Source organism: Uranotaenia lowii, chromosome 1 (assembly GCF_029784155.1).
Source record: "Uranotaenia lowii strain MFRU-FL chromosome 1, ASM2978415v1, whole genome shotgun sequence".
Taxonomy (NCBI): Eukaryota; Metazoa; Arthropoda; class Insecta; order Diptera; family Culicidae; genus Uranotaenia; species Uranotaenia lowii.
In genome coordinates, this window is record NC_073691.1 from 145,327,895 (window position 1) to 145,351,282 (window position 23,388).

The window sequence follows — 23,388 nt, forward strand, 5'->3', positions numbered from 1 at the left end:
GTAAGAAACGACTATCCAGAGTTCACGTGTACTGGAAAGCAATTCAAAGCCTGCTAGCGATTTAAAAATTAGTAGCGAAGTTTTTGGCGGGTTTTTTTCCTTCTACTGTTCAAAGCACGTGGTACTGGTACGAGGTATTTGATTGCAATAATGAGCCTTAATTAAGGATTGAAAAATACAATTACCCTGTTAGGAATATATTGACTAGAATTTCAGTGGTTTTCAAAGTGCTCCCTACCGCCGCCCGAGGGCTTTGAGAGTCTATAAGGATACACAGTGAACTGAAAAGTGAACAGTGAATAACTATTTGGACTGGAGGCTGAAAAACTAATGAACAGCGTTTTCATAGACTCCAGCTTTTAAGAATCAACCATTTTCATATTCTTGAGATTCCTTATAAAGAAAGAAAAATTAATAAGATTCAGAGTTATACGTTGAAGGCTGCAATTTCAATGCTTTGATAGCCGCCGGGAAATTTAAACGGGGGAGTAGAATTTTTTTTAGATATTTAAATCTGAGGTTTTAAGCTTTATACAATTCTATTTCATTGACCAATTTATAACTTTTGATTTATTTTAGACCATCAATGTGTTCAATTCCACCATCCAATTTGGAAAAAAATGGTTTGGTAATGCGAGTTCAAACAAATGATATCAAAGAATTTTAACATTGATCACTCTTCAAAATAATTAATAGAATGAATGTGTGCGAGGATAAAAACTTAAATAGAACTCAAATAAGACCATTTTCATAACATTTAAATGGTAATTTCGGTTCAGATATGATTTATTTTCGATAACTCCAAGAAACTTTTAGTAAAACTTTCTACATTTAAGAAGAACTAATCATAAAACAGTGTTCAATTAAAAAGCGAAAAAAGCACACATACAATTAAAAACATGCAAAATGAGTCTTAAGCATACTTCAACAAGGTTCGGAAGTGTTTTCTGGAAATTTTTAAGTGAATAAAACTTAAATATACCATTGTACAAGTAGATCATTCATCTTGAAAAGTGGGATAATCTCCAAAAGAGATTTTCATCGAATGGAGGATGGGAAAGATTAAAAATTATTTTATCATTTGCATTTTAAAAATCAAAGGCCAAATCTATTCGAAGTTCTTAGAAAAAAGGTGGATTGAAAAAAAGTTTTTCGTGATTGGGAAAGGGAAAGAAAATTATTTTGAAATTCTATTGATAATCCTCAAAACTATATGCTTCTTAAAAAAAAATGAATCTATAAACACAGTGAATAATCTCAATAAAAACTTTCAAAAGACTTACAAAACAAACGTCGCCAAACATGAGCCAAATTTCTTAAAATGATGAATATAAAGCTTCCAACATTTCGAAAAATCGACTCACTTTGATTTACATTTTTTTGTGAACCCGAGCAAGGCCGGGTAAAATGAGCTAGTCTAATATACAAAGATGAGTTGGGCAATATATTTTTGTATATATACATGCACCTCATACAAATCCACACCGATTAACCGATCAGCTTGAAATTTGGCACAGTGATGTAAACGGACATGAGAAAGGTCGAGGTAATAGTGTTGAGCCCCTCCCATCTAAGAAAAGGGACCCTCCCACACAACTTACGTTTTTATTCCCACGAACCAAGAGTCATGGCACCCATTTGTCAACCGATTTTCGTTTCCTTTGGCGGGATTGTCTTCACCATGGGCCAGGCATTAGAAACGACCATCCAAAGTTCACGTGAACTCGAAAGCACATCAAAGCTTGCTGAGCATAAAAAATTTTAAACGAGAAATTTTGGCGAGTGTTTTTTCCTTCTACTATTCAAAGCACGTGGTATCGGTGCGAGGCATTTGATTGCAATAATGAGCCTTCATTTAGGATTAAAAAACTACTCGCCTGTTAGAAATATATTGAGAAGAACAGTAATTGAGAATCTACTAGAATATGCAGTGTGTAAAGTATGGATACATTAATTCATGTTCATTATGAATTGACTTCTTCAGTTGAATAACTATTTGGACTGAAAACTAATGTTCCAGCTTTTAGGAACCAACCATTTTCATATTTTCGGAACTTCTCATAGGGAAACAATTATTAAAACTGAGGGTTGTAAGTTCAAGGCTGCGATCTCAACACTTTGATTGCCGTGTAGGAATTTAATTTACAATAAAAACTAGACAATTAAACGTTCATTTTATGCAAAAACTTAAAACCAAATCCAACGCACGAGGCTTTTAGTAATTTAATTTGAAGTTTTTAGTTTTGTACAATTCAATTTCATTTGTAAATTTTTAAATTTTAAGTTATTATTGATCAGCGATGTGTTCAATTCTACTATCAAATTATAAGAAAACTTAAAATGCACATTGAAAACATGCAGAGGAAGTCTTTTATAAGGTTTCAGCGGAAATCTATATAGAAATTTCTAAGTACAAAATAAAACTTAAATAGGTATTCCATTCTACGAGTAGATCTTGAAAAGAGGTCGTTAACATTTGTTTACAAGCTTAATACATTGGATTTTTACTAGATAACTCATGGAAATGATAAAAAAAATGTTATCATTTCATGAAAAAAGGGTAATTCGATTCAAGCTTCCTAAAAAATGGTGGGTGTAAAATAAGGTTGCCTGCCAGAATTGCCGTATCGAGACCGGAAAAATCCAGTCAATTTTATCGAAAAACCTGGCCAAATCCAGCATTTGATTTCAAAATGTTCAAACCGATATCCTGGCAATATCCGGGCAAACTTGGTCAAAACCGCAGAACTATACAGTAAAAATAACTAAAAATGCATTTTTTTTTCAACAAACCACATTAGCAGATTTTAAATTGCTCAATCAAGCTTCCAAACACGAGTCATGATTATTTCTTAAACTTGCCATTTAAAACTTCTTTTTCAACGTAAAAATGAGAAAATCTCAAGTTTATGTTAAGTTTTCAAATGATGTGAATAAATCTGTGCAAAATCCGAGCTTTTTGAAACAAAACCGGGGAACCGGGCCAGACCGGACTTACCTCAAATTTTGAATCAAATGTTCTTGCAAATCCGGATAAATCCGGGACACCTGGCAACCTTAGATTGAAATGTTTTTCGTGATAGAATGGAAAAGCATTCAAGGGAAATTATTTCAAATGTCTATTAGCAAACCTAAAAACTACAAGTTATTCAATAATATGAAAACGATTAACTTTCCTAATTATCCCAATTTAAATTTTAAGAAGAAAACTTACAAAGCTCACATGGCCAAACATGGTCCAATTTGTTATGATGGTGAACAAAAAGCTTTCAAAATTGTAAAAAGTCAAACGATTAATTTCGATTTATATTTTGTGTGAACCCGAGCAAGGCCGGGTAAAATCAGCTAGTATCAAATATAAAAGTTAATTTTGTAAATCCATAAATTCTATCAATTCAACTTTTTTAATGAATTCATCTTTTTCCCTTCAGGTTATCAGAAGGATACGAGTCAAAAATCTAGAACTTGAAAAGCATAATATAAGGAACATCAAAAACTCACTAGTCATAAATTTTCCCCGAAGCCCCCAAAAGTTTTATTCGGTAATGGATATTGTTTTTTTTTATCTTCATTTTTTAGCAAGTATTTTTTTATTACTTTCAATATCATTATCAATTGTCTTGAAGTTTTACAAATTGAAGCGTTCGTTTCGTAAAAAAACGCATGTGTCAATTTTTGAACAAAGATTGGATGGGTGCTTGGAAATGTAAATCATCTGGTTTTTGCTGCTATTTTAACAAAATTTTTTCCTTTGAAGTGTACTTTTAACCGATTTACCCCTACATGAATGCAATCGTTTCCAATATAGTGTTCAATAACTTTAAACACAACCTGTTCATTATCAAATTCTCTGTTTTCCATATTAGTTTCATAATTTTTTTTTATATTCTATTCTATTCTTTTATGTTAATTTAAATTTGTAGAGGATTCCAAAAAACTTCGTAATTTCCCAAGTAACGCAGATTAAGTCAACTAGCATTTGAAAGTTTTATTGTGGTTTTATTATGGCATTTTTTAAGCAGCTAGTTTTGAAATCGTATTATCGTGGTCATGAAAAATGATTCGATTCTTGATTCAACCATTTGTTTTCATGTAGTTCTAAAAATGCTATTTGAATTTCTACTAAATATACTGTTTAAGTTGTTTGAAAAAGGATTCTAAATGTTATATTAAAACTCCAATAAAACATAAACTAAGAAGCATGTTTCAAGCTTTTTTCATGTTTTATAAAGGCACGCAGTGCTTGATTTTAAAACAGTAATAAAATTATGAGAGAAATTATGAGTTGAAAAGGCCGAAAAAGTAGAAGTCGGATTTCACTTTCTGAATGCATGTTTAAATCCAAAATGGTGGCTTCCGCTTAACTGTAATTAAAGTGTTTGGGAAACGTTTGTTGACAGCCAGGAAGTCTGGATCGGGGGAAATCGAAAACCGGAAGCCGCTGAGACGACAAAGAGAGTTGCCGGTAGTTTCAAGCGAAACCCTAACCTCTTATACCGAGATGCCGCAAATAAGCTGGGTGTATCGTCTACAACCGTGCATCGAGCCAAAAAACGAGCCGGACTATTGACTTACAAGAAGGTAGTGACTCCAAATCGCGATGATAAACAAAATACGACGGCCAAAGCGCGATCCCGGAGGCTGTACACGACGATGCTGACGAAGTTTGACTGCGTGGTAATGGACGACGAAACCTACGTCAAAGCCGACTACAAGCAGCTTCCGGGACAGGAGTTTTTTACGGCAAAAGGAAGGGGAAAGGTAGCAGATATTTTCAAGCACATGAAACTGTCAAAGTTCGCGAAGAAATATCTGGTTTGGCAAGCCATCTGTACCTGTGGCTTGAAAAGCAGCATTTTCATAGCCTCCGGGACTGTCAACCAAGAAATTAACGTGAAAGAGTGTTTGAATAAACGTCTGCTGCCTTTCCTGAAGAAACACGGTTGTTCCGTACTGTTTTGGCCGGATTTGGCATCTTGCCATTACGGTAAAAAGGTCATGGAGTGGTACGCCACCAACAACGTGCAGGTGGTTCCCAAGGTCAAGAACCCTCCCAACACGCCAGAGCTCCGCCCAATTGTGAAATACTGGGCTATTGTCAAGCGGAACCTAAAGAAGACCAAAAAAACTGCTTAGGACGAGCAGCAGTTCAAGGCAAACTGGCTTTCTGCGGCGAAGAAGGTGGACAAGGTGGCTGTACAAAATCTGAGGGTAGGGGTTAAACGTAAGGCCCGCCAATTCGAATTTGGAAAAGCGGAAGCCTAACTGAATATTTTTCCTGAATTTTATACTAATTAAACTTGAAAAAGAAATTTAATTTGATTTTTTAAATAAACGATTTCACCGAAATAAACGCGTTTTCCCTCGACCAAATTTTGACCGTATCACCATTTATCTCTTATCCTTTCGCTTTTTCTTGATAGGGTGAATTCTTTTCTCCAATTTCTTCCCCCGCTTTCTTAGGTGGGCTCGAATAAAACTCTACAAGCCTCAATCTAATCGTCAATGATATCGATTTGAAATATAATTAAACTATTTGGAGTTCTAATTATTTATTATATTTATTCTATAATAGGTTCATCATTTCCTTACCATCAACCTACTATACACTACACATTGGAGGCTATGGTTTATTTTATTCTAAATCAGATAGAAATGCTTTGTCTATGAATCAGCGACCCAAGGGCGCTCAAGCTTTTTTTTTTGTTGTTGTTCGAACCTTACTATAAAATGAAATGAGCCACAGCACCCCTTCGGAAATGGCATAGAACAACGAAAAAAAAATCTTCGACCGAGAACCGAACGTGAAACAAAGAAACAATCACGTCGTCATCGTCATCGTCGACGGGCGCCTGAAGCTCGCCCGGTCCGAGACCGCACTTTGCTTGCAGACACACATCACATTTGCACACATTATCTCGACAAACCGAAACACCCACACTCGCACCGCTCTTTGTCCACTTTCGATTTCACTCTTAATTCGATTGCGAGAAATGGCCGCGCCCCATCATCATCATCATCATCGCGACACGTCTCGTCATTATGATCGGCAGCCGCGTGTTTCGCGAATCAGGGTACCGGAACCCATTTCGATATAGTTCGGAAGATTGTTTTTTAAATTTGGTATCTGCTAAAATTTTCTCAGACATTGCATACCATTTCCCATAGCACAATCTGATCCAGAAAATTTTCGTATACCTTGACCCTCGTCATCACAAACACCAGTGCAACCGCCGAAGTGGAAAGATTCACCAAAAAATGGAACACGATCCTACCGACCGAAATTGGAGCAGCGCAGCCGAGAGAAGATAAAGAAATCAGCCGAAATAAAAATTTGGTTCACACGAATGTAGCAAAACAAAAGCAACAATACCGGCAACAACAACAACAACAACAACCTCAGAAATACCCACGACAATTTTTTAGGCCATGTAAACAAATGTGCGATTCGGGTTTCGTTCCGTTGAAATCGAAAAAAAAATCAAACGGACTGTAGACGATTTATGCAAAAAAAAATAAAATCGCTTACGGCTTCGCCGAAACGGGAACGATTGGACACCCGAAAACGCATTTGCAGCTAAAATGCGGTGCTTATCTTTTTTTTCATTTTGGCAAATCGATTCCGATAGTGGGGTGGTTTCGGAAAAAAAACAAAACAGATAAAAAAAAATACGTTCTACAAGTTCCCACCATTTGGGACCGGTAAAAAATTGTTGTAATTTATACCATTCATCGATTTGGCTATGAAAAAAAAACTTTGTGATTCAAGAGTTAAAAAAAAAAAAAGCTGCAGCTTCTACTAGGTAGCTTAGATCTTGGGTTTTTTTGCTTCTTACAAAAGCTTAGGACTCGGTTTCGAAATTTTGACTAACATCTTACAAAGCTCATGATTGAGCTTTGCATGGACAGCTGCAACTTCAACACAATCTAGAAGTTAATATAAATTCACTAGATCCGAACGTGAAATTCACAAAGTTTCATGCGAATAAAACTAAGAATGGTACATTCCATTTACGTGAGTCCAGTGTCGAGCATAGATTTAATGTTTGAAATTTTCCCAAATTTTACCTAATGTGAAGGGTTGCAAACATTCATGTACTTTTTCATGGAACCTTAATGTGAACAGTTTTTTTGAGTGCAAGTATCAACAACTCGATAAATTTTCAAGTGGCTTTCATAAAATTTGTCCTATCCGCCCTTGAACTCTTATTCTGATTCCTGTTCCTGAGTCCTGATCATGGACCCTGCTTCAGGATTCTGATCCCAGATACTTATTTCGATCCTGGTTTTTGATGCTTGATCCTGGTTTAAATCAAGGGTTCATATTCTGATCTTGGATCCAGGACCATAATACGTCATTCTGATTCCGGATTCCTAATCATGACTCCTGAGATTCTGATCCTGAAACTGATTCTGATACTGATCCTGATACTGTTCCTGATACTGATCCTGATACTGATCCTGATACTGATCCTGAATTGATCCTGAATTGATCCTGATACTGATACTGATCCTGATACTGATGCTGATCCTGATACCGATCCTGGTACTGATCCTAATACTGATCCTGATACTGATCCTGATAATGATCCTGACACTGATCCTGGTATTGATCCTGATACTGATCTTGATACTGATCCTCATACTGATCCTGATACTGATCCTGATACTGATCCTGATACTGATCCTGATACTGATCCTGATACTGATACTAATACTGATTCTGATACTGATCCTCATACTGACTTGATACTGATCCTGATTCTGATACTGATCCTCATACTGATCTTGATACTGATCCTGATTCTGATCCTTATACTGATTCTGATACTGATCAAGATATTGATCCTGATAATGATACTGATACTGATATTGATACTGATATTGATTTGGATCCTGATACTGATCCTGATGCTGATCCCGATACTGATCCTGATACTCATCCTGATACCGATCATGATACTGATCCTGATACTGATCTTGATACTTATCCTGATATTGATCCTGATACTGATCCTGATACTGATCCTGATACTGATCCAGATATTGATCCTGATAATGATACTGATACTGATATTGATACTGATATGTATTGATTTTGATCCTGATACTGATCCTGATACTGATCCTGATACTGATCCTGATATCGATCCCAATATTCATCCTGAAACTGATACTGATCCAGATAGTGATCCTGAAATTGATCCTAATACTGATCCTGATACTGATCATGATACTGATCCTGAAACTGATCTTGATACTGATCCTGATACTGATCCTGATCCTGATACTTATCCTGATACTGATCCTGATACTGATCATGATTCTGATCCAGATACTGAATTTGATCCAGATTATTATTCTGATACTGATATTCATCATTAATTTTGGTCATGATCCGGATTTTGGTCATGAGATTTGTTTTATAGTTACAAACTATACTTTTGTTCTACGAAGTACTAACGACTATGTAGATGAGGAAATATTTATGACAATTTTTGTAAAAATCGCTCAACCACAGTTGCTAAGGAACTTGACTTTCTGAAATTTTTCAGTTGTGGTTTTCACGCACTTCAACTTCTTCATAACTTCTGAAACATATTCAGCCTGGCTTATAGCTATATTTTCTTGCGTTTTTTGAATCGCTACTAATTGCTCTGAATTCCTTAGTATGAATGATTTTTTTAAATTTTGTGATAAAGCAGCTAAAGAAATTCAGCGATTACCATGTCATATCTTTATCGATATAAACGATTGTCTTAGAAAAAAAACTTCATTTCGACAACTTATACAGAATATTTGCACTAAAGTAAAACAGCGAAATTTAGAATAAAAAAATGCTCTCTTTCTTTCCTCCGTGTACTAAATACATGACAAGAGTTAATAAAACACATCCGAAAAAAAAAATTAAAATTGAATCTGTAGCTTAATTTAAATTTGGTAGAACTTCATTTATATAATGCTCTTGTTGACGGGATCTTAACTTAAGGTAATCGATAAAATAACCGACGAAAATGAGTCTATCTTGAAAAAAAATTGTCCAAATGCTGCGCTGTAGATCTTGTTTTTGTTTTTATTAAGGACTTTTTTTTACATTCGGTCCCTCTGTAGATCTTGAAATTCCAAATTCTGGATCTTTGGGCCAAGGCTTTAACATTTCCTGGGAATCCTGTGTAGTAATATTAGAAAACTGGAGATCTGGATTCATGATACATATGTATGTATTCCAAATTTAAAAAAAAAAAAAGAACAACAGAAACTAGCAAATTTTTTTAATGATTTCACAATCAACGTTCAATTTTCTACAATATATTGAAGAAAAAAAGAATAATATTTGTGAAAAAATAAGCAAATGAAGAAATGTTAGTAACACAAATTTAAAAAACTAAGAATGACAATGAGAGTTACAATTGATAACTTTTTATCAAGTTCCATTATTTTTTAATGTTCAAAATTGATCAATTTTTCAATACTTTATATAAGACTTATGATAGGGCTCCAAATAACATTGGTTTTAAATTTGTTAAAATCATGAGTCCTACTTTTTGTCCTTTTATTGGTTAAAACTTGTCCTACTTTTTAAATGTTTATTCTACAAAAAATCCTACTTTGGAAAATTTTATTCAGGTAAATAAGCCTACTTTTACCTTACTTTTAATATCTTTTTTTCTCTCAAACTCTCAAACTCAACTGTCTTTTTTATCGGAAAACACATTAAACCAGGATATCTGAGGCAAACAAAATTTTAATTTTCGAAAAATAGATCCATCTTTAGTTTCCTCATTTTTTAAAGCTTTTCTTAGCCGTTGCTTTTGACAAGCAGCTCGTCAAACAGTTTTCATTAGTATGGATTATGGGATCATCATGTTTTGAATCATTTTTCGCCAAAAATAAGTAAAAATAATGATCCATAGGCATGGTCCCAGTCTTAAGGCATGCATGATTTCATGATTTCAGAGACTGAACCTCGGAGCCTTATCCGGAACAGCAATAAAAATGGCTTAACCGGCTTGGGTCAATCCATAAACTGTTACGTGTTCTTTTTTATACTTTTTTTTTACACAAGCAAACAATTTAAATATGCTGAAAGGAGGCGATTTTAGGTAAAGAAAAAATAGAGACTTGATTGAAACTTGCAAAAGTTCGACTTTTCTTTGAAAAACAATTACATATTCTTCTTGAAAAGGGGTAAATGTTTTTGTTCAGCAAATCAAATGGAATGAGCAATTGATTTTTAATCCCAATCGAATAATTTGGATGATTTTCATTGTAAGGAAAGTTAATTTGTACGCTTATTAAACGATTTCAAGTAGTTGAGGTGAAGAATGACTTTAGGTTTTGACAAAAACCAAAGCCAGATTCGGATTGCTGATTCAAAATTTCACGCAAGGAAGCAATTCTGATGTGAAGTTTATTTAGGTCTGCAATCTTACAGATTCGAATGTTTGTAGATTTCAGTCCAAATAATAGTTAATTTTGAAATTCTAGAAAAAAAAGTCTCTTATACAAATTCATCATTTTGTTGGAAAGGAGAGATTTCCATATAAATTCAATGCAAAATAAAACGAATCCACGAAGAGTTCAAACGATTTTTGTTTAATTCGGCACACATTAGTGTGTTGATGCAATGAGATGATTCAATCTGCTTTAAAGCATTACCGAATTTGTAAAAGTGGGCAACTAACAGAAAAGTGGCAAAACTCGAACTATTTTCAAAGATTTTTTTTTGCAAATTGATGCACAAAAGAGTTTTGATATGAAGAGATGATTTAATGAATTCGAATAGTTGATTTTAGATCATTCTTTTAAATCAGTAACACTTCTGCAATTTAAATTCGGAGCTACCATACCAAATAAATGTCAAATGAGGCATTACTAGAACTGGTATCTTGTTAAAAGATGATTGAGGGGAAACCGGAGTCCCAAACAAATTCTTTCATTCAAAAAATGAAGGCTTCCTCTTTTTTTGTGCCCGAAACTTTATGGGTCAAAGGTGATTTGTCTGTGTTTTGTAAAAGCAATAGACAATTCAGAATATTTTGAACAATTTTCAGCCATTTTCAACACATTTGTTGCAAAAGTTAGAGTGGGAATGATTCAATTATTGCCTCCCATCTTCGAAACTGTAAACGTTTTTTTTTATAAAAGTTTCTTTTTTATATGGAACACAAAGTTTCGACATAACCAGATTATTTCATGTATTTGAAGACTCTTTCCACTTTGAGAATCGAGGGCTCCATACAAAATCAATGAAAATTGTGATAAAACTCGAAGAATTTTCACTGTCCGGTCATTTTAACTTTTTTTTTAAATCCTGTTTTGAAATTCCCAAAAAGTTCACCAAAGTTCTATATCTTCACAAAAATGGTAGAACTCAATACAAAATCAATGAAAATGCGAACCAGCCAATTCTATAGGTAAAAATGAATTTCTGTCTGTGTCTGTCTGTCTGTTCCATATACCCTCGGAAGCTACTGAGCCGATTTGCGTGAAACTTGCAGAGAGGGGTATTGGAAGCCGGGGATGGTTTCTATTATAATTAAGGACCCCTCCCCCTTCACAGGAAGGGAAGGGGCCCTTTCAAACAAAAGACAAATGTTTGCATAACTCGAGAACCAATCAAGAAAATGGTATCAAAGCTGGCATGGGAGGGTATTCGGATACGAAAAATATTTATATGATTATTTGATACTCCTCCCTCTTTCCGGTAGGGAGGTAAAAAGGGGAAGAAGACCTCTTTTAAAATTTTCTACAAAACGCAATAACTAAATTAGTAAATGGAACCAAATTTGGCATGGGAGGGTATTTGGGAACGGGAAATGTTCTAATAATTATTTTAGCCCCCTTCTTTTTTTCAGCTGGCAGAAAGGAAAGAGAAAGGGGATTGCATACAATTTTTACTGCATAACTCGAGAACTACTACAGCAAATGGATCCAAATTTGGCATGGAACGATATTTGGGTACGAGAAATGCTTCTATGAATATTTGGTATCCCTCACTCCTTCAAAGCGGTGGAGAAAAAAGGTGGAGGGGGGGGTGCTGAGGAGGGGTCTCCCTCACAATTTTCAGTATAACTGAAGAGCTGATCGAGCAAATGGAATTATATTTGGCATGTGAGAGTATTTGGATACGAGAAATGTTTCTATGATAAATTGAGGCCCCACCTTCCTTTCAACGAAAAGATATAAGGTAGGGTTGCCATCGGGACATGTCCCGCTTTTTTGTTCAATGTCCCGCTTTTTTGTTCAATGTCCCGCTGTCCCGCTTTTTCCTCAAAATATCCCGCTTTTTTTTCTTGGAAAACTTTTGCAAAGTTCACACATGTTTTTTTCGCCAGAATCCTAATTTTAATGTCTTTTATGAAGCATCATCTTATTCGACTCAACTGTCCAAAGTACATATATTAAGATGGTTTCTTGGGTTTTAAAGTTTCTAAACAAATTACCAAACAAAAAAATTTTTATACAATTTACACAAAGTAACCAACACGGCACAATTTTCCCGTATGTTTGGATAACGTGCCGCTATTAAGCCTACACCCTTGATTGTATAATTTAGTTACAAGCTAAATCTTTTTCCTGAATTTTGCATTTGCATTTTGAATCGGAATTTTGAACTAGAATTGAAATATTGAGCTTTTAATCTGTATCTGAATTCCTATACGATTTCTGGAATGTACAAAAAATGCGATTTCCGAATCTTATTTCCAGATCTGAAATTATTGAGCCAAGTTTAAGAGAACCTTGTTCATGAATCTTTTAATAATGTTCGGTAGTTCAGGATTAATCGAAATTCACTATATTTTAATTATTTATCTTAAATCTGTATTGAAATTTGGATTAAAACATGAATTTCAAATGAATCTGCAGTTTCGAAGCTTTATGTGTTTGAAATTTCGTAAAAAACTTCTGATTTGAATATAAAACAATTTTTTTTCATATTTGGGAAACTATTATTAAAATATTGAAAATGCATTTGATCTCGAAAAACATGATTCAAATTTAATATGAAATGCAAAACCAAGTTTTAACCAGGATTTCAAAGCAGTTTTTCATTTCTAATTTCTTATAATTATTCGAACTGAAAATCAAGAATCCTGAACTGGATACAGAACCAGAAATACGAAAATAGGAATACAATTTTGTTTATAGGTAGGTATTATGGAATCAGATCCTTCAAAATGGGTATAAATCATTTAAAAATTTAATTTCTATGATCAAGAGAGAAAATTAAAAAATTATCAACCAATGGAATTTTATTTGATTTAACCCTTCGTTTCATAAAGTAACAAATTTGCAACAATTAATGTATGGAAAAAGTGAAAAATCGGTATTTATTTCAATTTTTTTTCTTGATGTACTCATCATTTCCAACTGAAAAAAAATATTTTTAAGGAAAAATAAAAAATCATGAAATGAATGGTTAAGAGGATTTTTGAGGACGAAAAAATGGGAGTGATCTATTAAAGATCACGACTTCTATTCAGCAGGGGGCGATGGGAAGGTCAGGGGGCTCTCTTATCAGTTTTTTAAGCATAAATCCAGAATATATCAAGCAAAAACTACCATATTCAATAAGTTAGGTTGTGTACGAATAATTTGAGACCTTCCTTTTTCAGGGCGAAGCTTCAAGAAACAGATTAAAATTATCAGATCCTTAAAACAAATCTATCGATCAAGATTCAGACAATTAGTTTAAGTCATCTTTGTATTTCAATTCGTAACTCCAGCTGCAGCTCTAATATTATAGCGGTTGCTTTTGAACTATTATATAATCTGATTTAAAATACTACCAACAAATCAATACAAATTCGAATAGTTTCTGGAAATATCATTTGTTTTTGAAAGGTGTGGAAAAGCACATCTGGTCAGCTAGTTTCATAATAAAATTTAATCCAGCGTAAAACAAAGTTTAGCGGGTCAGCTATCTTGCAAAAATTGAAAGTTAACCAATGCTCTGAAGATATATTCATATTATATTCAATTATTGATACATTTAAAATAGTGTTATTCTTTCCGATATTCCAACAAAAGATGAATAATTCATAAAATTTTTTAAAACTTTTTTAAGAAAACAGCAAGGTTGTTTTGCTCCATTTGACACATTTTCCTTGAAGATTAGATCTTTGTTGAGATTCTGGTAACGGAATGTTAAAAAAACAGTTACATAATCTATTCGACATTGAAGCTCAGCTTTCAATTCAAATGGTTTGCCTCAAAATTTTGCTGAAATTTGATTGGGAAAACTGTTTTAAAATCCAAACTACTCAAAAAAGTTTGAAAAGTTTTTAGAAGCTATAAAGCACACTTGTCTAGTTAGAATATAACATTCTCAAGTCGGACTGTCGTTCGGCAAGATCGACAGTAGTTTGCTTTTGAGCCAAAAAATGGCTTCCCTGGCCCAAATTTTTTTTTTTAATTCAGTTTTGGATTTTGAATGAGTTTCATAACTGAAGCTCACCAAACTGTAATCGATTACATTTATGAAGCTGCTCTCGAGTTGGACAGTTTTCCACCAGAACATTCTGTTAATGACATACCTTGCCACTTTTATTTTTCAAACACGACACACAAACACAGGCACATGATTGCTGCACATGTTCGATTTTTTCCCGACGCCTGACTGTTTTGGGGAAAACAAAGTCGGTACCGGAAATGGCCGCAGGATGGCGGAAAAAAAATGGAATTTTGAGCTTCGAGCGAATTGACGTATGTACGTGCGTTCTTTTGGTTTTAAAATGAGCTAATTTTTGTGTACATAATTATGTACTGGGACCCATACCGGCAAAAGGTGCACACACTATATTTACGATCACAGCCCTACCAAACTTTTATATGTATGTGCGTTCAGAGACTGCACACATTTATTCACTGGCACAAAATATTTGCACATGCACACCATGCGGTGCGGGACAAATTTTTTCTGCCCCCTTGGTGCCTAAAAATTCCGCGCTCAATTTTAAAGGGGTTGTGAAAATAAAAAAAAATAATCCGGGATTTTTTCCCTGCAGCAACAACAACAGCAAAAACCACTGAATGTTTGATTATTTTTTCTGCATCGAAATAGCGCACCCCAACTTTGCGAAAAAACCGGGCAAACAAATCTGGTCCCGTACGAGCATCGCACACAAACCCAACCACAAACACACACACATACGAACATCCAGTGCCTGAAACAGACTGCTTGTGTGTTACATTTTTGCACACATTATCTGGGCCCGAAAAAAAGGATGCATTTCAATTTTTCCTCTTTATGGAATACCCCCGGTCTGTGTCTGCCCCGTTTTGGTGCATCCGGTTAGAAGGTAGCGCGGCAGCGCCATCGAAACTCTAGACAAACATTTCAAAAGGGCTTGTCAACAAACCCGACTGTATTGGCACCGGACGGCACCGGCTAAACGAAGTCTGACTCCTCATCTTTGAAGTTTTCCAACCCCTAAAATGGCACGTTTAAGTCTCTCCCAAAATGAATGGTTGGGTTATCCAACCAAAAGTCTCGGAACGGGGTTTTTTGGAAAAGCGTTTTTTTTCTGTTGCATTCTTTAAATTTTCATTGCACTTCCCGGTTCGTTCGCTCGTTTTGTTAACGGCGGGAGGCATCAATGAACGTATGAAGGTAGCAAAAGTTGTGGCGAAACAGAGCCGCCGGGGGGGGAGCAGCAAATGTTTACTTTCGCGTAATCACATGGGGAAAGGGGGGATGATGTTTGCACAAGACGAAACAAGTTTGTTTCGGGAGGTTTTTTTTTTATTCTCTTTCGTCCCTGTGTTTCATCCTTTCTAACCAGCCGCTACCCCAGCCGGGTAATGTCCTTCCGGGGGTAAGCACCCACCTATGTGGTTTATCTATAGGTGGGGACAAGACTACCCTTGCACGAGTGTGAGAATCAGTTTTTTCAATGTTTTGATTGCTACGTCACAATCGTTCATGAGCGCCTCGACGTTGAAGTCGTCATTCATCGACGACATGCAACTTTTCATGTTGTTTGCAAAATAACAATCAAAGCACCCTTTTATTTACGCTTTTTCTTCCCGACGTTCAGTAAGGCGACGCTATGAGTTCTAAATAATAAACAACTTTATTTGCTTCTCAAACATTCCTCCCAATAAGTTTCTATGGCTACATTTGGACGCCTTATACTTGACTCCATGATGGCGTCGCGTTACGTCACAATCGTTTATAAACAACTGTATGGATACAACGAACTAATACTAAAGTTTTTAGTTGTCCCCACCTATAGATAAACCACATGGAGCACCCACTCGTTGGATTTGCTCATGAAAGGCAACCCCCGATCGAAATGTTCATTTGGAAGAACTTTAATCTACTTCAGACTTACTAGAACGAGGATTAGTTGACTTTAAAAAAAATCACACTGCGTATAACATAATAACCATCATTTTCTTTTGACACGAATGTCATAATGCTGGTAAAGAAAAAAATATAACCTAAAAAACAATCAATATCTTCCGAAGCTTCCAAACAGTTTTGTAAGGACTTTGTCGATTCAAAATTAAAAATTTATAATCGTCATTCATAATCGCATCATGATTCCTCCAACGGGAAAAAAAACTATTAAAAGGAAACTTCAATAAATATGTTCTCGGATCAGTCATCGTACCAAAATTATTTTCAACAAAAAAAAACGACCTTATCTGTACCAACTGTTTAATAACGATTATGTATTTTTGTTTCTATTTACAGGTAAGCTAACAAGAAGCTGAGACACTCAACAAAAAGAAATATGGCAATGGCAAGTACTGATATGATTTAGGTTAAGACAATGGATCTACATACCAAATAAGCGAACTGAATCTGAACTTTTAATCCGAATTCTGAATTTGAATTCTGAATCTGAATTCTGAATCTGAATTCTGAATTCTGAATCTGAATTCTGAATCTGAATTATGAATCTGAATTCTGAATCTGAATTCTGAATCTGAATTCTGAATCTGAATTCTGAATCTGAATTCTGAATCTGAATTCTGAATCTGAATTCTGAATCTGAATTCTGAATCTGAATTCTGAATCTGAATTCTGAATCTGAATTCTGAATCTGAATTCTGAATCTGAATTCTGAATCTGAATTCTGAATCTGAATTCTGATTCAGAATTCAGATTCAGAATTCAGATTCAGAATTCAGATTCAGAATTCAGATTCAGAATTCAGATTTCAGATTCAGAATTCAGATTCAGAATTCAGATTCAGAATTCAGAATTCATCTGAATTCTGAATCTGAATTCTGAATCTGAATTCTGAATCTGAATTCTGAATCTGAATTCTGAATCTGAATTCTGAATCTGAATTCTGAATCTGAATTCTGAATCTGAATTCTGAATCTGAATTCTGAATCTGAATTCTGAATCTGAATTCTGAATCTGAATTCTGAATCTGAATTCTGAATCTGAATTCTGAATCTGAATTCTGAATCTGAATTCTGAATCTGAATTCTGAATCTGAATTCTGAATCTGAATTCTGAATCTGAATTCTGAATCTGAATCTGAATTCTGAATCTGAATTCTGAATCTGAATTCTGAATCTGAATCTGAATTCTGAATCTGAATTCTGAATCTGAATTCTGAATCTGAATTCTGAATCTGAATTCTGAATCTGAATTCTTAATCTGAATTCTGAATCTGAATTCTAAATCTGAATTCGAAATCTGAATCTTGAATCTGAATTCTGAATCTGAATTCTGAATCTGAATTCTGAATCTGAATTCTGAATCTGAATTCTGAATCTGAATTCTGAATCTGAATTCTGAATCTGAATTCTGAATCTGAATTCTGAATCTGAATTCTGAATCTGAATTCTGAATCTGAATTCTGAATCTGAATTCTGAATCTGAATTCTGAATCTGAATTCTGAATCTGAATTCTGAATCTGAATTCTGAATCTGAATTCTGAATCTGAATTCTGAATCTGAATTCTGAATCTGAATTCTGAATCTGAATTCTGAATCTGAATTCTGAATCTGAATTCTGAATCTGAATTCTGAATCTGAATTCTGAATCTGAATTCTGAATCTGAATTCTGAATCTGAATTCTGAATCTGAATTCTGAATCTGAATTCTGAATCTGAATTCTGAATCTGAATTCTGAATCTGAATTCTGAATCTGAATTCTGAATCTGAATTCTGAATCTGAATTCTGAATCTGAATTCTGAATCTGAATTCTGAATCTGAATTCTGAATCTGAATTCTGAATTCTGAATCTGAATTCTGAATCTGAATTCTGAATCTGAATTCTGAATCTGAATTCTGAATCTGAATTCTGAATCTGAATTCTGAATCTGAATTCTGAATCTGAATTCTGAATCTGAATTCTGAATCTGAATTCTGAATCTGAATTCTGAATCTGAATTTTGAATCTGAATTCTGATTCTGAATTCTGAATCTGAATTCTGAATCTGAATTCTGAATCTGAATTCTGAATCTGAATTCTGAATCTGAATTCTGAATCTGAATTCTGAATCTGAATTCTGAATCTGAATTCTGAATCTGAATTCTGAATCTGAATTCTGAATCTGAATTCTGAATCTGAATTCTGAATCTGAATTCTGAATCTGAATTCTGAATCTGAATTCTGAATGTGAATTCTGAATCTGAATTCTTAATCTGAATTCTGAATCTGAATTCTAAATCTGAATTCGGAATCTGAATCTTGAATCTGAATTCTGAATCTGAATTCTGAATCTGAATTCTGAATCTGAATTCTGAATCTGAATTCTGAATCTGAATTCTGAATCTGAATTCTGAATCTGAATTCTGAATCTGAATTCTGAATCTGAATTCTGAATCTGAATTCTGAATCTGAATTCTGAATCTGAATTCTGAATCTGAATTCTGAATCTGAATTCTGAATCTGAATTCTGAATCTGAATTCTGAATCTGAATTCTGAATCTGAATTCTGAATCTGAATTCTGAATCTGAATTCTGAATCTGAATTCTGAATCTGAATTCTGAATCTGAATTCTGAATCTGAATTCTGAATCTGAATTCTGAATCTGAATTCTGAATCTGAATTCTGAATCTGAATTCTGAATCTGAATTCTGAATCTGAATTCTGAATCTGAATTCTGAATCTGAATTCTGAATCTGAATTCTGAATCTGAATTCTGAATCTGAATTCTGAATCTGAATTCTGAATCTGAATTCTGAATCTGAATTCTGAATCTGAATTCTGAATCTGAATTCTGAATCTGAATTCTGAATCTGAATTCTGAATCTGAATTCTGAATCTGAATTCTGAATCTGAATTCTGAATCTGAATTCTGAATCTGAACTCTGATTCTGAATACTGAATCTGAATTCTGAATCTGAATTCTGAATCTGAATTCTTTCTTTCGATTCTTTCGATTCTTTATTTTGTATTTTTTATCCGAATTTAACTTCTGAATTTCAAATTTGAATCCTTATTTTTCAATCTTAAGAAAGTTTACTTATTTTGAATAAATGTTTTAAAAGTTTTATTTGTGATTTCAACTTTTGAATGGCAGTTTGTTATTTTTTTTTTTGTAGTGTTTTTAAACTTACTAGAGGCTGATTTGCTCACCAATAATCCAAGTTTAAAATGAATCGATAATTAAACCGAATTCATCTGATATCATTCAAAATGAGTTTACATTAACAGTAGAAAAAAATGACAAAATTGGGGGAAACTCTTATATACTATTTGGCGTTAATGGCCCGAAGGTTGGTTGGTGGTAACACAATTCACATAAAGATATGTATTTATGTATGAATGTATGCTGGTGGATTCCAAATTATCAACACATGACGTGGCAGAATCAAGTTTTTATTTTTCACCCCAACCGAACCCAACTCAACCATCTCTCTCACTCTGTGTCTGTCTGTCTGTCTCTCGCTTTGCCCGTAAACCGGATTTTTGCGGGTATCGATATGAAATTTCGATTTCGGGAAACACCCTGTCATCCCCCCTTTCCGCCATACAGATCCGGATTCTTCTCCGAATTGGCATCCCTTTTTTTTGACTCCCATTTTTGCCCGCTTATTCCGAGATAAAGTGAAGTTGCAAACGGGGTCAAGATCGGCGACGTGGTGGAATTTTAAACATTTTCGGAAAAGAATTTTTTGTGACAGCTTCCGAGTCGTAGGAAGGGATTTTTCACTGTTTCGAATGGGGTGTTGCCGGGCTACAATAGTAGCAGTATAGGAAGAGGAAAATGTTAATTTTTATAAAATCATAAAATCAATTTTTTCAACGAAGAATTTTGGAAAACTGTTAAAAAATAGGGATCATACTGCGAACGGGCAAGAAAGGATAGGAGCAAGGTTAGAAGAAACAACTCCGAGTAGGGGGGGATGAACAATCATGTACTCTGCTCTGTTAAGCCAAACCTGGCGGTTTTCCACTCCAGCAGGCATCGGGGCACATAAATATTGTATATTGTCATTTATATCAATTTTGCATGACTGTTTTTACAAATAATAAGCGTGTTGATAATATGGTGTGACGATTTTGAGCCCAAAGTGAAAGAGACAGAGTCCGCAGAATGAAATGACGCTGTAAAACAGAGAGAGAAAAAACGGCTCCAGCGTTTTTTTTTCAACTTCAGCTCCAACTGTTTTCGCTTCCACCCTGCAAGAGTTATTTATATTCATTAAATTTTGGAGCTCACGGGGTACAATATGCTGGATAGTGAAAAAAAGGAAACAAAAATCCGCTCATTGTGGTTGGTTTTAAAGCTGACAGATTATGTGTGATTTGATCGCACAGTTGAATCTACAACACAACTCGCAAGCCATTTTTATGAGCCTGCATCAATGATCGAAGGCAGCTTTAGGCATCTAAAATTTATAAATTGTCCATTCCTATCAATTAGTTCAGCGATTTTGAGCTGTCATTCTGTGAAATAGTGAGGTACTCCTAAGACTAAATTCTGGTCCCAGATATATCGATTTATAAAAATACAAAAAAAATTAACATCAAACGCAAACTTTTGACCGCTGCATATAAGGGTGGCTAAATGTTTTCATGAACATTTTAACGGTTTAAAAGTATTAACAACAGAATTCGAGGATCAATTGGATAATAAATAGAATTTTTGAAATGTTAAACAATTTTTCTGCCTAACTCAAACCGCGTATGTGGATTGTTTTTAAAACATTAATCGTGTCTTCCATAATTCACTGTTGGTTTTCAGCTTAAGGTGACCAATGTTGTTGAGAACCAACATCAATTTTCAGTTCCTATTTTTCATTTTTCAATTATCATTTTTAATTTTTCTTCATTCAATGCCTCCCAAAAAAAACTGCTCAGTACTGAACTCTTGACTTTCAATTCTCGGTTTTTAATTCTTCTCCTGTACTCACAATTCAAAATATAAAATTTTGAATGATAAGTTTTAAATTTTCAGCTCTCTGTTCCCAAAAAGAGATCCCTCTTGGCAGCTCCCAGTTCTATATAAGCTAATAGAAAATCATAACTATTCAAAAATCTCAATTTTATTTCAACATTCTCAATTTTCGAACATCAGTTTACATTTCCTCATCCTACATCTTCAATTCTCTATATATAATTTTTCAATTTTCTTTTTTTTTTCTGAACTCCGAATTGAACACTCAATACTTAATTGTCAATTCTAAATTCTGAACTCTCAATTCTCAATTTCTAATCTCAAAACTCAATTCTATATTCTCAATTCTCAATTTTTTCTTCTCACTTCTCTATTTCCTGTTTATAATTTTCAATTCCTCATTATCAATCTAAAACTCATTTTTCAATTCACAATTTTGAATTATTAGCTCTCAAATTTCAATTCTCTATGCTCTGATCCCAAATCTCGATTCTTCTTTTTCAAATCTCAAACCTTTATTTTTTTTTTGTTTTTATCCTCCATCTCCATTTTTAGTTCTGTATTCTTCATTCTCCATTCTCAGTTCTCTAAATACAAACGCCGTTCAATTTTGCCTAGACCGAATGTTTCCTAAAACGAACAAATTATGTATTTTAAATGTTAACCCTTTACTGACTATCATTTTCCAAATCTCGTTTATCATTTCTCAATCATGTCTCAATTTTTAATTTTCAAATCGCAAGTCTGGAGTTATAATTTTTAAATTTTAGATTTTATTTAAAATTCATTATTGCCAATTTTCAGTTCTCTATCCTCAATTCTCAATTATCAATTTCCGATTCTAAGTTCTCGAAAGCCATTTCTCAATACTTACATCAAAATTCTTAATGTGTACAAGGTTTTGTAATCATAGATCTCAATTTTAAATTTCCAAGTCTTAATTCTGAGATCTAGACTCTTAATGCTCAATTTACGATTCTTTATTGTCAATCTTTATTTCCTAATAATTGATTGAAGATCTTCATTTGAAATCCTAAATCCCCAATCTATAAGTTTTAAGTTTTAAACTTTCAATTCTTAGTTCTCAATTTTCAATTTTCATTTCTTGAGAATCAATTCAAAAATCAAAACTATCCATCCTGAATTCTTAATTTACAAGCCTCAGTTCTCAATTCTCAATAACAAATTCTCAAATCTCAATTCTCAATTCTTAATTCTGAATTTTCAATTCTCAATTCTCAGTCTGCAATTCTCAATTCTCAATTTCAATTCTCTATTTTAATTCTCAATTCTCAATTCTCTATTCTCAATTCTCAATTCCCAATTCTCATTTCTCAATTCTTAATTCTCAATTCTCAATTCTCAATTCTCAATTCTCAATTCTCAATTCTCACTTCTCAATTCTCAATTCTCAATTCTCAATTCTGAATTCTCAATACTCAATTCTCAATTCTCAATCTTCATTTCTGAATTATCAATTTTCAATTTTCAATTTTCAATTTTCAATTTTCAATTCTCAATTCTCAATTCTCAATTCTCAATTCTCAATTCTCAATTCTCAATTCTCAATTCTCAATTCTCAATTCTCAATTCTCAATTCTCAATTCTCAATTCTCAATTCTCAATTCTCAATTCTCAATTCTCATTTCTCAATTCTCAATTCTCAATTCTTAATTCTTAATTCTCAATTCTCAATTCTCAATTCTCAATTATCAATTCTTGATTCTCAATTCTCAATTCTCAATTCTCAATTCTTAATTCTCAATTCTTAATTCTCAATTCTCAATTATCAATTCTTGATTCTCAATTCTCAATTCTCAATTCTCAATTCTCAATTCTCAATTCTCAATTCTCAATTCTCAATTCTCAATTCTCAATTCTCAATTCTCAATTCTCAATTCTCATTTTTAAATTTTTAATTCTCAATTCTCATTTCTCAATTTTCAATTCTCAATTCTGAATTCTCAATTTTCAATTTTTAACTTTCAATTCTCAATTTTCAATTCTCAATTCTCAACTCTCAATTCTCAATTCTCAATTCTCAATTCTCAATTCTCAATTCTC

At 33.8% G+C, this 23,388-nt stretch overlaps 1 protein-coding gene and 1 non-coding gene across 4 annotated transcripts in view; both read left to right on the plus strand.

Annotated features, from left to right (window-relative positions):
• Positions 1 to 23,388, plus strand: part of LOC129740396 (mushroom body large-type Kenyon cell-specific protein 1) — a 532,001-nt gene that overhangs the window by 341,135 nt on the left and 167,478 nt on the right. The gene's annotated exons all lie outside the window — the stretch shown is intronic.
• On the plus strand, positions 17,165 to 17,272 carry LOC129740754 (small nucleolar RNA SNORD90). The gene has a single exon (XR_008736369.1). It is a non-coding gene; the product is annotated as a small nucleolar RNA SNORD90 (small nucleolar RNA).